Source organism: Trematomus bernacchii, unplaced genomic scaffold, assembly GCF_902827165.1.
Source record: "Trematomus bernacchii unplaced genomic scaffold, fTreBer1.1, whole genome shotgun sequence".
NCBI classification, from domain to species: domain Eukaryota; kingdom Metazoa; phylum Chordata; class Actinopteri; order Perciformes; family Nototheniidae; genus Trematomus; species Trematomus bernacchii.
In genome coordinates this window covers 18,547,615-18,565,672 of record NW_022987714.1, presented here as the reverse complement: position 1 = coordinate 18,565,672, position 18,058 = coordinate 18,547,615, and the positions used below count along the sequence as shown (strand labels likewise).

The 18,058-nt window shown below is 41.6% G+C and overlaps 1 long non-coding RNA gene across 1 annotated transcript; it reads right to left on the bottom strand.

Annotated features, from left to right (window-relative positions):
* Positions 1-4,644: 4,644 nt before the first annotated feature.
* Positions 4,645-6,532, bottom strand: LOC117491783. Its single transcript, XR_004556792.1, has 3 exons — positions 6,422-6,532; positions 5,890-5,926; positions 4,645-4,678 (listed from the first exon to the last, which is right to left on the bottom strand). It is a non-coding gene; the product is annotated as an uncharacterized LOC117491783 (long non-coding RNA).
* Positions 6,533-18,058: the final 11,526 nt, after the last annotated feature.

Here is an 18,058-nt window from a genome sequence, read left to right as displayed (position 1 = left end):
GCTATTATACCAGGCAAGGTGTGTTTTCTGACAACAGCACGCCGGCAATAGCGTTTCTTGAACCCGCACAGTGCTTTGACAGCACTCGGTTTATCCCACTCACGTGCACATACCCACCTGCTGGCTCCCTATACTGGGGTTTACAGCAGAGGCGGGGAGTGTAGGACAGTGTTTCTTCCTCTGGGGATGGGCAAGAAGCAGCCACGCTGCGATTACTCCTTATCCCGTGAGCAAGGAGATCGATCCAAAGAGCCCTTCCGTAAACACGGGGGCTCCCAGGAGATCAACACGGTCCTCTTTGGAAAGTGCCATGCGGCGTGATATCCCAGGGACATCACACGGCAGGCAGCGGCGGCGGCGGCCTGTGATGAAGTAGGGTCGCCCCTATATCATGTGAAGCCACCGAGCACCGGTCCCCCAAAGGGAACCGGGCCTGGGGCAAGGCCCGTGGACCAAGCTACTTATTCGGCCTTGCGGCCCAATAATCGCTCTGACCTTGTGAGGCGGGGGCATCTCTAGCAATGAGCGAGTAGCCCACACACCCGCCGCCATGATCATCATCCAGGGAGAGTACAGCCCTGGGCGGTGGACTTCCATGGACGCCGGACCCGGAAGGAATGGCGAACGTGAATTGCACCTATCATGCAAAATGCACTTTTGTACGTCTTTTATACATGAATATGTGTCCCCGGTGTTCCAGGGAACTCACCAAGTGTCAGAAAACACAACCCTCTCTATTTTCCTCCATACTCAAATCTCTAAAAAAGGGGCTGCAACGGATCTGATAAAAACTGATCCAGATTTCAACACTTCACTGACGTCAGGACAGTGGCGCTACGGCTATTGGGCCAACTCCACCAATCAGGAGGAGACAGCCACGGCCATTGCCGTTTGAAAGCGCTGGAGACGCTGTAGTACATATGCCAGGCCTGTAGGTGGTGCTATTCTCGCAGAATCAGCCCTTGCAAAAACAGAGCTAACATTTTTCAAATTGAGCGAAATGAGGCATGGCTAAAATCAAGCGGCAAACTCAGGGGAAGAGCCGGGACGCCAATACGGAAGTGCCACAAACAGCAGTTCATATATTGGCCGATAGGCGATGACTGCAGAAAGGAGCAATTTCCATAGACCCCAATGTTAAAATGCCCAATTTCACAGCAGAAAAAAACGTTTCTAGCCCTGGCTCCAATACATTTTATTATGGATATAGTTAGATTCCACCTTCGTGATTATGAATCTGTGAGTGAATTGTTTTCTAACGCGACCCTTTTATTTATATTAGGTCTTAAAGTTTTTGCATAAATTAGGGCGTGGTCACTTTGATGGACAGGTACGTGCCTCACTGTCAGCTAACAGCAATTTGTCCACTCTGCTAGGCTACAACGTTAGTTAGTTGTAGTTACTGTACTTGACCCTTTAGCCGTGTTCGTGGTGATTGTGCCTTTTAGGGAATATTGTTACAAATACCAGACAATTAAAATGTCGTGCTGTGCGCTTGAATGTATTAACAGACCTTCCAAGAAGTCTACTCTCAGCTTTTTTCGTTGAGTAAAATGATAATATTATACATGTTAATCCCGTTAGCAGGTGTTTGTGTGCTTGTTAGCTTAGCTTGTTATGTAGCTTATTATGTAGCTTATTAGCCAGCTAAGGACGTAACCCTTTATACATGTGTATATATATATATACAGTTTAGTTTATGATTCAGCCTTTTATAGTATATGGCTGTGACGCCCATAATGCTAAACGGGAGCAAATGTTAAAAGGGGACCCAATTATCCCAGTGGTGGCCGCCGGAGTCCACGCCGGCCGAAGCTAACGGAGCCGCAGGGGGCTAGCTCGCTAGCGCGTCCCGGCGGCTCCGTTAGCTTCGGCCGGCGGCGGAGTCCGGCATTATAATTGGAGATCAAGGAATGCAGCGAAACGCAGACTTGGTTCGCCTGCAGCCCGCTGTAGTATTAGCTAAATAAATTATGTTGAACAAGGCTTATTAAGCTGAACATCGCCACAATTGTTCTGCTATGTATCAGTACTTATTTTATTTTATTAACGTGTGAATGACAAGCATTACAAATAACAACAAATAGCTCATTATCTTGCAGATTGTCTCGTTTGATTATGAATGTAACGTTTTATATAGTGGAACTACACTGTTTTATCAAAACCAAAGTGCCACGCAGTAACTTGGTATGCATGTATTTCAGCAGGAAATGTGCAACCTAGATGACATTTACCAACACAGACTATATAGAAATATTTGTAAAAGTTGTTCATGCGTTATTAAGTGAATATGGCATTAACCCTCCTGTTGTCTTCGGGTCAAATCTGACCGATTTACTACTTTCATCAATCATAACTTTTTTGTTTTACATTCGATTGCATTAAGGATTTATGATATCCTTCACAGTAGACATTTGAACATATAAAATTGCTGATTGACCTTGTCGTGGTGAGTGGGCTTTAAACTAAGACGGGTCATACTGAATAGTCTGTGCACACATTTTTAACATGTGATCTTTCTTTCATGTAGGACGCTTGAGGGAAGTTGCAACGCCTCGGCCAATGTGATGTCTTCCCCACGTGAAAGAGATTGAAGGCATAATTTATAACTTGAGACAATTTTCCAAAAGTTATGACTTTTATTGGCTTAGGTAGTAATGGATTATATCCAACACGAATCAAGATCGTATAGAAAAAAAGGAAAGTGTAATCCTTAGTTACATAGGAAAAGATGTAATCGGATTAGTTTGACTTTTTTTAATAATAGGGAAACTCAGGATTACAATCTTATTCAAAACCTGAAAAGAGCATATAGTGTTTGTTGTAAAATGATCAGATGTTCTCTCTTCTCTGGAAGCGGTACTGTTCTGTAGGCTAATACTTTAATTGTGAATCTATACACCTACTGCCTGAGTCAGCTTTATGTATATTATACATTTAAGTAAAAAAATCATATTAATATTTCTTCTCTCCTGTGTTTATTTGCATTGCATTTGATATTGAGGTAATCCAAAAGAAAAATAAAGTTATCAGGTTACAGTACATTACTTTTATATCTTGATACTCACATTAAGTTACTGGTTGCGTTTTTGGCAAGTAGCCCTCCCAACCCTGTACATAAGTTATATCATTTTAATTACTGATACAGTTGTTGCACATCTTTAATTTATTTTCTAGTGTACTTAAGTCGTACATTTTCAATGTGAAATAGATCGGATTAAATATAGAGTAAAAGCACAATCTTAAATTATACATTTATAATTTTCCTATGCTTATTGTTAATGTAGTGGTGTTATAAACAAAATGTTGTCGTAAAGGAAATTAAGATGTTTTTTATTTGTTGACAAAAGATTTAAAGTTGATGCTCACAACATGTGGGAACATTTATTGAGAAAAATGTTTCTATTGTAAAACAAATAATTATCTGCATACTGAACAATTTAGAAACTCTCTAAAAGGTATTATTTTCTGTGATGTTACGACCCTGTAGGGATTGTGGGTATTGCATTTCATAATTACATTCTATGGTATGCTTATGACATATTTGATGCCAAAATACATGGGATTAGGGGAGACCTTCTTGGTGTTTGCATTGTCACTGATAAATGACAAGGTAGTATTCATTGTCAAGATTTTGTGTTTTTAAACTTGGGACTCTTTTCAGACTGCTACGGCTTGGGAAAAGATTTGAGCCTTAATGTGTAATGTTTTCTGTATTGTATGGTTAGCTTATCCTTTCATTTGATAGTCAGATTTGGATGTGATTGTAACATTTTCAGTAAGCAGTAGACAAAAGAAGTGAAAATATGAATGTGATTTATTTTAAATATTTACAGAATTATTTTAACAAATAAAATAACAAAAAACATAATAACAAATTTAAAAAAAAAGTTTGACAGACAGCCATGCCCAGCATGGGCCTGGAGAGCTACAGAGTCCATTGGGGGAAGAGGGGGGGGTGGGATGTGGGGAAGAGGAAGAGCAGCCATGTTAACAGTGTTATGGCTACAGATGTAATATCTAACTCAACATTAGCCATGACAGTCTGGGCTTAGCAAGGGCCTTAGAAAACATACTCTAAAGGGCAAATCCAAAAACAGTGATACTGACATTTTAGCAGTTCACAGTCTTTGGAGATGGTCTTTCAGGCAATTGGCTAGTGACTTTAAAAAAATATAATTTCCCCTAGGGGTGAAATGAACTCTATCTCGCAAAAAAAGCCCAGGACTGTCATGTCTAATGTTGGAGTGGTCAACAATGGCACCATTTAGGCTATGAACAAAAGTAGCCATAACACTGTTAACAAACTTCCGGGCCTTGTCAATTTTGACAGGATTTGCACCAGCCCTCCATCGGCACCTCTGGTTGATCTGGGAGAGCATGATCTTCATGCCAGGGTGCCGATGGTGAAGCTGGTGCAGGTCCTCCTTCATCTGATTCACCAAGTGAACACTGGGCACATCCCCCAAGTCGTTGCCGCCACAGTGGATGAGGAGGACATCCGGGGCTGTTCTTCCTCGCAGGGAGTTGGAAAAGAAGGGGAGGAGACCTCTCCAGCGCAGTCCACCCCAACCGAACCAGCAGGCGCGAAGGTCGAGGCCAAGGTTGCTGCCGATGGTCTCTGTAGCTCTCTGGGCTCCACACCGGACATAGCTGTCTCCGATTATCCATACAGTCACTATGGGAGGAAAATAAATGAGAGTAACAAATGCTTCAGATAATGAGGAATATCAAATTAAGTATAAAGGGTTGCTCATTTTGTTCCTTTGACAATAACATACAACATAACATATGAAATCACACCTGACGTGTATATATATATATATATATATATATATATTAGGGCTGTCAGTCGATTAAAATATTTAATCGCGATTAATCGCATGATTGTCCATAGTTAATCGCGATTAATCGCAAATTAATCGCACATTTTTTATCTGTTCTAAATGTACCTTAGAGGGATATTTTTCAAGTTTTTAATACTCTTATCAACATATGAGTGGACAACTATGCTTTATATGTTTGTTTATTATCATTTGAACAATGACAAATATTCTCATGAATATTAAACACAACAACCTCTGAACATTACAAATATTCGCCTCAATTCAACCTAGAACCTCTCTCATACAATAATACAATACTGTGTGTGTGTGTGTGTGTGTGTGTGTGTGTGTGTGTGTGTGTGTGTGTGTGTGTGTGTGTGTGTGTGTGTGTGTGTGTGTGTGTGTGTGTGTGTGTGTGTGTGTGTGTGTGTGTGTGTGTGTGTGAGAATGTGGAGACACTGTGATGGATTGTTGGAGCTATGTGCAGCTCAAGGCATATATGCCTGTGTGTATGAGCTGTGTTGCGCGCACTATCCGTGCTGAGTGTGCTGTCTGGCTACCTGCATAAAGTCAAGTGCTCGGCGCAGCTGTCGGCGAAATGTCGCTCCTCTGTTTTCATTGAAACAGCTCCTTATATCCGTTAGCTCAGCTAGCTAGCACCAGATGCTAACAACAACACGTAAGGTGTGCTTCGCTCGCGCCACACATACACACACCCTCCCGGTCCTCCCGATGGCCAGTCCGGGCCTGCCGGTGAGCGTGGAAGTGTGGTCTGCCACAAGCGGGCAGCAGGAGCGGGGCTGTCAGCATCAGCTTGTAGATGGTATTTTAAACTCGATGCGCTCTGAAACTACGGCGGCCGAGGACAAAAAATACACATGCGTTAATCGCGTTAAAATAATTAGTGGCGTTAATTTTTTTTTGCGTTAATGCGTTATTAACGCGTTAACTTGACAGCCCTAATATATATACATATATATATATATGTATATATATATAGTATGTTTGTGTGCAATGTCAACCATCTGAAGTCATGTAAAGTAAGCCAGGACCATCAACTTACAGGTTGTGGAGGAGGTTGCCATCTTTTTTTCTTAATGCTGAAAGAAATAAAAATGGTTTAATCAATATAAAAGCGCCTTTCTTTTTCTACAGTCATATTTAATTTATACTCTCACAGCGCTGTTGAAACAGTAACGTTGGATTAAATGTATATACAATTGATGGTCAAAAAGTATAAATATGCAAATTTTGCATTTGTTAGCCCATGCATATTACACTGTTTATATTTGAATCATGGACAAGCGTTTTTAAACTTGTATAGTGTAATATCAAGAACAGTTAAATCATAGGGAAAAGCTTTGTTTAATTCACAATACGCTAATTCCTTTACATACTGTATAGGCCACAGTTTATGGCTAATTCCATAGGCTAATTCACGCAACACTGGCCATATCTCTGCTAGTTTACAAAGTTGTTACAAATGACATTTATATTTGAAAAACGGTGAAGCACTTAAAAAACAATTGTATAGTGTAGGTTCAAGAACATTTAAATCAAAAGGACAAGTTTTGTAAAGTTACAGGGGATCTTACCTTCAGAACGCCGGGAACGAGGAGCAGTGACCGGAAGCTGGGTTGTTAGCTTAATACTGTGAGCATGTTAGCTTAGCTTCTTAGCCTGAGCTAGGTCTGAAACTTCACGGCCGTTGGCAGAAGGTCCCGCCCTGTCCCGCCTCCTCTCCGCCACGGCTCCGCCTCTTTGCCCTTATTTGGATCAGGATGTAGCAGGCGGGAGTTAGACTCTGACGCCACTGTCGAGCCGTTAGTGGCCGACTCCGCCTACTAAGGGCTTCTCGGCAACTCTGCAGAATCCTATGGGTGACGTCACGGACCCTACGTCCATTTATATATACAGTCTATGGCTAAAATGCATGATCTGTTTGGTATTTTGAAAAAAAAAAAGGTATAAATATGCCTTATATAGGTATGGTCCTACACTATATTATTCAAATATAGCATGATAGGTCCACTTTAACAAACGACAACCCCCCGGTCTGGAGAGAGATGGAGACCCAATTTTTAGAGTTACCTCTTCTCATGTATTTGTACTCAACTAATGTGAAGAAACTTGAAAAAAAAAACACTAACGCTATTACTAGGAACATGATCAGAGTCTGGCATGATGTGAGGAAGTACTTGGGCGAACCTCTCTCTCTCTCACGTTTTAGTTCAATTTGGGGAAATTATGACTTCATTCCAGGCAGAGCTGATAATGGGTTTAAAATTTGGTCAGATAAGGGGGTACAGAAAATTCAAGATCTATATAGGCTCAATGATGATAATCTGATGTCGTTTGAGGAGCTTGCAATTAAGCACAACATTTCACGGAAACATTTTTTCAATTTCTTACAAATTAGAAGCTATATTGGAGCAAACCAAAAACAATTATTAACTATACCTCCATACTCACCTCTAGAGAAAATAATGTTAAAGGACTGTAGGGGGAAAAAACTAATTTCTGCACTTTACAACTTGCTTATATCTGGCTCCCCTGAGTCATCCGAAGCTAAACTTAGGAATTGGAGGGAGGATTTGCAGGAAGACATTTCGATTGATGAGTGGGAAGGTGCCTGTAAGAAAGCTCAATCACAAACAGCGAATACCCGTCTTAAGCTCTTACAATATAACTGGCTGATGCGTACATATATTACCCCAGAAAAGCTAAACAAATGTAATGGTAATATCCCGGACTTATGTTTTAAATGTGGACAATCTAAGGGAACATTCTTTCATTGTGTTTGGGAGTGTACCAAGATAAAAACGTTTTGGGAAGAGGTAAAATGTATGATAGAAGAGATTTTATCATTGCAGTTAATCATGGAGCCCAAGTTTTATTTGTTAGGGTGTTACCCAAAAGAACACAACATAAGTAAGAGAGAATGATTAATGTTCCTCTGCTGGGAGAAGGATAAAAGCCTTTCCTATCTGCCTTCATGTTTGTATATTTCCTTACTTAGCCTACCCACGTGTTTGTGAAGTTAATTTTATTTATTTATTTTATTTATGTGACTTGTAATGTACTTTAATTTGGTATGTCTTGTGGATGTTTGTGTACTGTCTTATATATTGTCTATATATGCTTAAACAATAAAGAAAGTGTTTGTAAAAAAAAAAAAAAAAAGAGATAAACAAAAACAGAAAATAGGGGGGGGGGGGGTGGTCAGTGGTTGAATGCAGTGTTGAAAAGGTGGGTTTTGAGTGATGTTTTGAATGCGGTGAGGGAGGAAGAGTCTCTGATGGATGGAGTAGTGGTGTTCCAGAGGGTGGGTGCAGCAACGGAGAAGGCTCTGTCGCCCCAGGACTTGAGGTTGGTCCGGGTGGGGGGGACAGGAGGTTGGCAGCAGCAGAGCGGAGGGAGCTGTGGGAGTGTGTCTGTGGAGGAGGTCAGTCAGGTAGGATGGGGCCAGGTTATGGAGGGCTTTGTATGTCATCAGGAGGATTTTGTACTGAATTCTCTGGGGGGTGGGGAGCCAGTGGAGCTTGATGAGGACGGGGGTGATGTGTTCACGGATTCGGGTGTGGGTGAGTAGACGGGCGGCGGAGTTCTGGATGTATTGGAGTTTGTTGATGATTTTTGCAGGTGAACCATAGAGGAGGCTGTTGCAATAGTCCAGACGGGAGGTGATGAAGGCGTGGAGGGTTTCTGCAGATGGACGTAGACAGGCGATGTTTTTGAGGTGGAAGAAGGTTGTCTTGGTGATCTGTTTGATGTATTGGTTGAAGGAGAGGGTTTGGTCAAATAATAGGATCATTGAGCAACATAGGCCTACTACTCAGCTGGGTGATTATTGGTTATTCATTAACCTGTTAAGCCCTGAGCCTGTTTTTCAGGTCTCAGGCTCGAAAATGACATTCCCAGAACAAATGACCATATCTTCCCTTCTAAAAGGGTTAAATTAATAATATTTTTTTTCTCAAAGTAATGATAAACCTGTGAGTTGGATGTAGAAAAGTCAGAATCAATATAGATGTTTTTTATTTTAAAGAAAATTCAGATTGAACATAGTAAAAAACTGTAAATTATAGTGTCCGTCCAAAAATTATTTTTTACTTATAGTGAAAACTACCCTTTGATGATGGGTTATATTGATTACTTGTGATCTTCTCGCTCCCAGGAAAGAAACTTAAAATAATGAGACTAATGGAGTCTCTGAAAAGGTTTAGATGAGTAATTTAATGAAGTAACGTCGTTATAGAACAAGCATAAGGTAAGGAAGAGACAAAAGCCGGTGTTGTCCCTCGGGAGGCTGCAGCGAAGAAGAGAGACCGTGATGCCTTCTGCGATCTGCTTTATACTCCTCTCGTTCTCTCCCGCTGTGTAGTTTGGGGGACCGCCCTCCACTGTCTTCAATGTTCGACATCGCGTGAAACAGAGGATTTCAACATTTTGTATTCATTGCTTACTTCCATAAGCCTTTTCTCCTCCTTATCTCTTTCATGACTTTTTATTTAATGCTTTATAACAGCTGTAATAGTTAGTTTAGAAATCCTAGAAGCACTTTACGACACAGTTCTCATTTACGGTAACTCCTTCTGACGTCATAGCTCCCCACGCATGTGAACAAAACTTTACAATCAACTGAACCTTCATTTAATATTCAGCAGTAATAATATCTCAACGTCTATAGATGTAATGTTAAAGTCAGTAGGTTTTGGTGTGCAACACTCCGTGTCATTTTTACTTCACATTCAGAAAACGTAATATTAGCCACATGCTAAATACTAACCGGAGATGAAGGATTTTCAGAATAAAAGCTTGTGGTTGAGCTTTAAATCTGATGGTATGTTTAAACAAAATTGTGCCATAAAACATTGATTTTAATTTCTAACAGTTAGTAGACTAAAAGCTTTAGGAATCCAAAGTACAACATATAATAAGTACCCTGTATCAAGATTGATGCAAAACAAGTTAAATCTGACCTTTTTAGAGAGATTTAGCACAAAAAAAACACTTCTGCCTACGTCAACCACCTCCCCTCCCTTCAAGAAAGCATCTGCAGTCTCCGAAGCCTGATAAGGATGTGTGTGTACAAAACACAACAAACTCTTACTGATATGTGCTGGGTCCAGGCTCAAGGGCGTATGGCACTCTCAACTCTTTCCGGCACATGCCGGGGCCCTGCCTGCCAGTAACTTTGCCGATATCTGTGTTGATAGATTAAGAGCGGTGAATCAGCTTAGAAACAGGTGCTCAAACGTTTGTGTGAGGTTATCAAATTTAGCAGTGATTCCATGTCAGCCACAGCTTGTCACAAAAAATCTTACTTATAGTGTATTTAACAAACTTAAACTAGCTTTATTAAATGTCAGGTCTTTGGCAGGAAAAACATTTTTAATCAATGATTTTATCACTGAGCACAATCTCGATTTTATGTTTTTAACGGAAACTTGGATTGAACAAAATAACAGTGCAGCTGTTCTTATCGAATCAACCCCTCCCAACTTTAGTTTTATGAGTCAGGAAAGAATGCATAAGAAAGGGGGTGGAGTTGCTATTTTGTTCAATGATTCCATTCAATGCAGGAAGACATCTTATGGGGACTTTGCTTCTTTTGAATATGTGGCCCTTCAGCTGAAATGCTCCTCTCGAGCTCTGTTCCTAAATATCTATAGACCACCCAAATACTGTGCAAGCTTTTTTGATGACTTTACTGAACTGCTGTCTATAGTGTGTATTGACTTTGACCGTCTAGTCATTGTTGGTGATTTTAACATCCATGTTGACAACCCCCAGGACAGAGGGGCTAAATAACTGTTTTGTGTTCTTGATAACTATGGACTGACTCAGCATGTGGCGGAGCCCACGCACAATAAGGGGCACACTCTGGACTTAATTATCTCAAAGGGTCTGAATATCTCAAAGGTTGTGGTGACTGATGTTGCACTCTCTGATCATTCCTGTGTTTTCTTTGAGAGCTCTATTTCTGTTCACAAAAATGTTCAGAAAGAGGTAACCACAAAGCAATATTTAACTGAAAATACTAGGGAAATGTTTACTCATAATTTTTCATCCACACTTGCCCCTGCTAACATCTCAGTAAATGAGCTAGTAGATCATTTTAATTCAAAAATTAAAAATGTTATAGATACCATTGCTCCAACTAAGGTAAAGGAAGTGATTGGCAAGAAAATATCTCCATGGAGAAAGACCATGACCGTGAGAACAGAAAAAAGAGAGTGTCGAAAAGCTGAATGTGTGGTGGCTCTACTCTTCAGCCACCTCCCTTGTGAGTGCGTGTTCCCTTTCCCTGTCTGTGTGGGCGTGGTGGCTGTCACTCCTGGCTCCCGGCTCAATCTCCACCTGCTGCAATCAGCTATACACACCTGATTCCCATCAGCCATTTACTAATGGCATATCAGCGGAGGCTCCACAACATGTCAGCGCCAGATCGTTGTTTAAACCCCAGTGGTAACTCTCAGCCTTCTTAGCCTATTTAAGCTATTTCTCTGTACACTGAATGCTTTTCTCACCTGTTTCTCTTATGCTCCAGGATCACTCTCCAGCCGCCTTGTTACCATCACCTGCCGCCACCAGTCATCATTCCAACCGGATTACTCTCCACGCTCACCAGTCATCATTTCTACCGGATTACTCTCCACGCTCCTCCACCTCACAATAAACCTTTTTCCAACACTCTGCCGTGTCCTGCGTTTGGGTCCTCTCGGATATCGTAACAGAACGTAGGTGGCGAAAAACAAATCTCCAGGTTCACTTTGAAATCTATAAAGAGAGACTTGGCCTTTATAATTTGGAATTGAAAAACGCACTACAGTCTTTCTTCTCTGACATCATTACCAAAAACAAAAACAACGCACGTGCCTTGTTTGCTACCGTCAACAGACTAACTAACCCCCCAGTGTCAGTAGCCTCTGAATTTCTATCCACCAGGGCATGCAATGATTTTGCCTCCTTCTTCACTGACAAAATTCAGAAAATTAGACAAGCAGTCAGTGCCTCTGCATCAGGTACAGCAAATGTGTTGTCCCTATGTCCACCTAATATCAATTCAAACACTATGACACAATTCCATCAGATTAATGATAAAAACTTAGAGGACATTATTCAACTTCTGAAATCCTCCTCCTGCTGCCTTGATATTATTCCAACAGGATTTTTCAAAGATGTTTTTCCTTGCATGGCCTCAGATCTACTTCATATAGTAAACACATCTCTTCACTCAGGTATTTTTCCAGAGGCCCTGAAAACTGCAGTCATTAAACCGCTCTTAAAAAAGAATAATCTAGATGCTTCAGTAATGAACAATTACAGGCCCATATCAAACCTGCCATTTCTAGGTAAAATCATTGAAAAAGTAGTTTTTCAACAGTTGAGTAACTTCTTGCATTTAAATAACTCTTTGGATGTGTTCCAGTCAGGATTTCGTCCAAACCACAGCACTGAGACTGCTCTTGTAAAGGTCTTCAATGACATCCACTTAAACACAGACAGTGGCAGCACTTCAGTGTTAGTATTATTAGATCTCAGTGCTGCGTTTGACACTGTTGACCACAACATATTACTAGACCGACTAGAAAACTGGGTGGGACTTTCGGCAACAGTTCTAAATTGGTTTGAATCCTACTTAAAGGACAGAAAAAACTTTGTTTCTATAGGTAAATACACATCTGAGTTGACAAATATGACATGTGGGGTACCTCAAGGCTCCATCTTGGGGCCTCTTCTCTTTAACATCTACATGCTACCACTGGCTCAGATAATGAAAAACAACAAAATAAGTTACCATAGCTATGCGGATCACACACAAATTTACGTAACAATTTCACCAGGAGATTATGCTCCAATTCAAACACTGAGTAAGTGCATTGAACAAATCAATGACTGGATGTGTCAGAACTTTCTCCAATTAAACAAAGATAAAACAGGTAATGGTTTTTGGAGCCAAGGCAGAACGTATAAAAGTTAGCGCTGAGCTTCAGTCTGCAATGTTCAAAACAACAGATAAAGCCAGAAATCTAGGTGTAGTCATGGACTCTGACCTGAGTTTCAACAGTCACATTAAAACAGTTACTAAATCAGCCTACTATCACCTAAAGAACATATCTAGGATTAAAAGACTAATGTCACAGCAGGATTTGAAAAAACTTGTCCATGCTTTTATCTTCAGTAGACTCGACTACTGCAATGGTGTCTTTACAGGTCTCACTAAAAAATCTATTAGAAAGCTGCAGCTAATTCAGAACGCCGCTGCTCGAGTCCTCACTAACACTAAGAAAGTGGATCACATCACTCCTGTTCTGAAGTCCTTACACTGGCTTCCTGTGTGTCAAAGAATAGATTTCAAAATATTGTTGCTGGTTTATAAAGCTTTGAATGGTTTAGGCCCAAAATACATGTCTGACCTACTGCTAAATTATGAACCATCCAGAACTCTCAGGTCTTCAGGGACTGGTCAGCTTTCTGTCCCCAGAGTCAGAACTAAACATGGTAAAGCAGCGTTCAGTTATTATGCTCCAAATATCTGGAACAAACTCCCAGAAACCTGCAGGTCCGCTGCAACTCTTACTACTTTTAAATCCAGGCTGAAGACTTTTCTTTTTGCCGCTGCTTTTAATTGAACTATTCACATCTTAAACTGCACTGTAACTTTTATCCATGTATTTTTTCTTTTAATGTTTATTTTATTATCTTTTCTTTTTAATGACTGATTTTAAATGCCATTTTCTTAATGTCTTCCATTTTTGTAAAGCACTTTGATTTGTCTTGTGTTGAAAGGTGCTATATAAATAAACTTGCCTTGCCTTGCCTTCTGGGGTCATTTGGGTGGATTTTCCATATCTCTGGCCCCCCTTTGTCGATTTTGACGAATGAAATCTCTTTCTGACCGTTAGAGCCAATAGAATCGAAGGGGAATTTCCCCACACACACACATGGTAAAAAAAAAGGTGAAGGCTTCACGCATGCAGTTTTGCATCAGAGCGAACCTATCTCTAGCTCTGACATCTGGAAACGGAAAAGCAGTTTTATTGCTTATGGATTATCAGAAATCATTTCAAAGGGACACAGACACATTGGATTAACTTCAGCAGCGTTTTTATCGTTTTAATGCCATTGAAGACCACTTTTGACCAGACTACGACACAGGTAAGCCATGTTAGCGTTTTTAGCTACCTAGCGCCACATGTTTTGATGTCTGTTTTTGTTTATAAAGTCACAAGTTTGTATCATAGAGTGATAATGTATGTACCCATCGATTCTGTGTCATCTCACGATCAGATCGATGGGTTGGATGTGCAGAAAAGATAAATAATAAGGTTTTATGAGTGAGTTTTGGTGCAGTAAATCTGTTAGCATTTTTCGCTCGTTGCTAATTCAGAGGCTCAGCGTTAGCATTGTGGTTTGTTCTATGAATAATAATCAGTTAGATGAGTTTCTTACCGTTACATGGATATAAAACATTCATAGTTTATTAAATGAACATGCCCTCAGACACTGTTTCCTGCAAGATGTTGCGGGAGGGCCCCGGTACCGGGGTCTCTCGGGCTTAACAGGTTAAGTGCAGCAGTGTTGGGCCTGTGGTCAACACATCCACAGCCTGTAGAAGCCATTACCACTTAAAATCATATATTGTTTTACAGTTATATACTTAAGAATGGTGATATGTACAGCAATAGATGTGTATGTTTTGCTATGTTGCATTATTTATTACATATCCAGTTATTTAACCTGTTAAGCCCGGGAGCCCCCTGCAACATCTTGCAAGAAACAGCGTCTGAGGGCTTCTTAACAATTAACAAACTATGAATGTGTCATACCCACTTAACGGGAAGAAACTCAGCTACCTGACAATATGAACAATTTTTACCGAAACAAAACACAAGTCTAACGCCGAGCCTCTGAATTAGCACTAAGCGAAAGAGTGCTAACTATGGCTGCTCAATTATGGCAAAAATCTCGATAATTGATATCACGATTATTAAAAACATCAATTTATTGAAAAAACTGTTGATTACCCTGAACTTTAAGTATAATTCAACAGAAAAACTAATAAAAATAAAAAATAAAATAAATAATCGTTTTATTTCGATTATGTTGTTTTCATAATCGTTGCAAGCTAAAAATCATAATTGCGATTAAAATACGATTAATTGAGCACTTGTATTGACCCTCTCTACCTCTGTCATAACAGGTCAGCGACCACAAGATGGCCAAGGCGCTCGGGGAAGCGCAGCTGTACCTCTCTATAAAAGAGTTTGGATGGATGAAGAGGTGGCTGGATATAAAGAAGTCGCTGACCTGCAGTCAGAACCGCTTCTTCCTCTTTACGACGGGGAAGAACCCGTCGAGGAACCTGAGCAGCTTCCTAAGGATGGCATGGACTGATGTGGGGCTAAAAGGTACCATCAACTTCACCGACCTCCGCACAGTCCACGCTGACAATGCCAAGAAGTTTCAGGATCCAGCCAACCGCAAGAGTGAGTGACTTCATGTGTCACGACACTGCAACGGCTGACAAATTCTATGCCAAAAATCCTTCTCTCAAGGAGGCTGCGGACATACGCCTACTCTTTACAGAGTCACTGATTGTGGCGGCAAAGTCAGAAGGAGCGGAATTACCAGCACCAGCAGCTGAAGAAGAAGATGCGAGCGAAGATGATTTTGGGGGACAGCGACAGCAGCTCTGAAGAGGCGCATAGCCCCATTCCATACACAGACTCCCCCGATGCCTCGTCAGACGAAGAGTTCTACGATAAGTTAAACGCGTGGAGATAGTCGAGGAGAGCTGAAGCTCAGAAGGACTCATCATTGGCCGAACACAGTCCCTCAGACATGGGTGAAGAGAGGGTGCCAGAGACAGACATGTAGGCACAAACTTCGACCGATACGGACGTTGTTAACAGGGCACAAGCCAGTGACCAACATTTAAACATGCAATGTGTTGTACAAATGACTCCCCTTGTGCCGAATGATGACTTGTGAGTGAAACATGTTATAAAGTGAAAACGCTCATATCTATGTAAATATTTCTGTTAATAAAGTTTGTTATAATTAAATACTTGGTCCTCTTTTTTAAAAACCCACCAACAACTGCACACACATTTTAGTATATATTGCTGAATGTTATTCTAATATTACACCATAGTTGAGTTGGTACCGGATGATGGGAGTGGAGAAGGATAAGTTGGTACCGGATGATGGGAGTGGAACAAGTGGCAAGAGTGTGCAGCAGGAGAGGGGAGAGAAATGGGGGCGCACATCTCTATGCTGAAAAATCTGGGTGTTCCCCCCTTTAAGATCCCCAGGGGCACGATTAAAGTATTTGAATTAGACAGTCAATTCCACATACTTTACTTTATAAAATTGTGTCCATGCATTGTACACATTGTACCTGCAAAAAGATTATGTGAGGCTGGTGTACGATGTGTACACTGCATGGACACAATTTCGTGCATTAAAGTACGTGAAATAGACATGTATTTAAATCACTTTTACCGCTATTTAAACCATCTTTTCCTGGCTTATAAAGTGAGTTGCTGCAGCCTGTTCTCTGGGTACACTCTCCCTATTTCAAACAGTTTTCCCGACATTTGAAACAGTTTTCCTGCTCTTTAATCACTGTTTTCTCCCTTAGAAAGTGATGTGCTGCAGCCTGCTCTCTGGGTACACTCTGTCCCTATTTACAACACTTTTCCCGACATTTGAAACAGTTTTCCGCACATTTTAAACACTTATGTGCAATGTCCAATTCATGGACTTCACTTTGTGCAATAAAGGCCGCGAATATGACATATTATTTCGTACACTATACGGACAATTATTTCCATGTATTGTACACATCGTACCTGCAAAAAGATGTGAGGCTGGTGTACAATTTCGTGCATTAAAGTACGTGAAATAGATATGTATTTAAATCACTTTTACCGCTATTTAAACCACCTTTTCCTGGCTTATAAAGTGAGTTGCTGCAGCCTGTTCTCTGGGTACCCGTTAATCCTCACATTTAAAACAGTTTCCCCCACATTATAAACACTTAATGGACATCACTTTATGCATTAAAGTACGTGAAATAGATATGTATTTAAATCACTTTTACCGCTATTTAAACCACCTTTTCCTGGCTTATAAAGTGAGTTGCTGCAGCCTGTTCTCTGGGTACCCGTTAATCCTCACATTTAAAACAGTTTCCCCCACATTATAAACACTTAATGGACATCACTTTATGCATTAAAGGCCGTGAATATGACATATTATTTTGTACACTATATGGACAATAACGTCCATGCAGCGGACATTACACCTTACGCCCCCTGGTGGAATTGTCCTGAATTACGCGAGACACGCCAGAACTTTATTATTTTTTATCTCTGCGGGGAAAGCTCGGCTGGCTCCGATTCTTTTTCCACCTGGAAGGCCCCGGCATATTTTTAGTGTGCTCTGGGGCCGAACCGGATGCCTGTACACTTGGCGTACCGCGACCGGTAGTAAACGTATCCGAAGTGTACACAACTGTCCCTAGGGTTAGGAAGAGACAGCGGCAGCATACGGCTAAGCTGCGACTTTTCTTCCACCAAGCGTCTGAAACGCTGTTTGACGGATGAGATCGATCCAAAGTGCCCCTCCATGGATACGGGGTCCCCTAGGATATCCTCACGGTACTTCCTGGAGAGAGCCGTGAGTCCCAGCCAGACGTGGCATGATCCCACTGTGGCCAGGGACATTACACGGCCAGCTGCGGCGGCCACACCATGAATCAGATTATTCATCTGCCCGATGCTGCGGTCCAAATAATCACTCCGATCCTGAGATGGAGAGGCGGGGGCGTCCTGCTGAGGAGTAATCAGCGACACGCCCAACACACCCAGATTATTCGCCGCTGCCGCCATCTGTGCTCCGAGCCGGAATATTTTATCGAAATATTCGGTCACGAGGAAGCAGGGGGCAGAGGCTTCTTACCCTCCACCCATCCTGCTGCCTGTGGGAGCAGATGGGCTGCCAGGCTCTCATCAAGGGGGGGCATGCCGGGACACGCTGTGTCCGTGTGGCCCTGCACCCTGAGGATCCCCACACCATACCAGCCACTGGAGCTTTCGTCTTCAGTGGCTGTCGCCACGACGCCTCCACACGGGCCGTAGAACCCCTGGCGGAGGCGGCTCACCGGTTTCGGCGGCAGTGGTGGGGAGCGGTAGCCCTACACGCTCCGCCGCCATGGT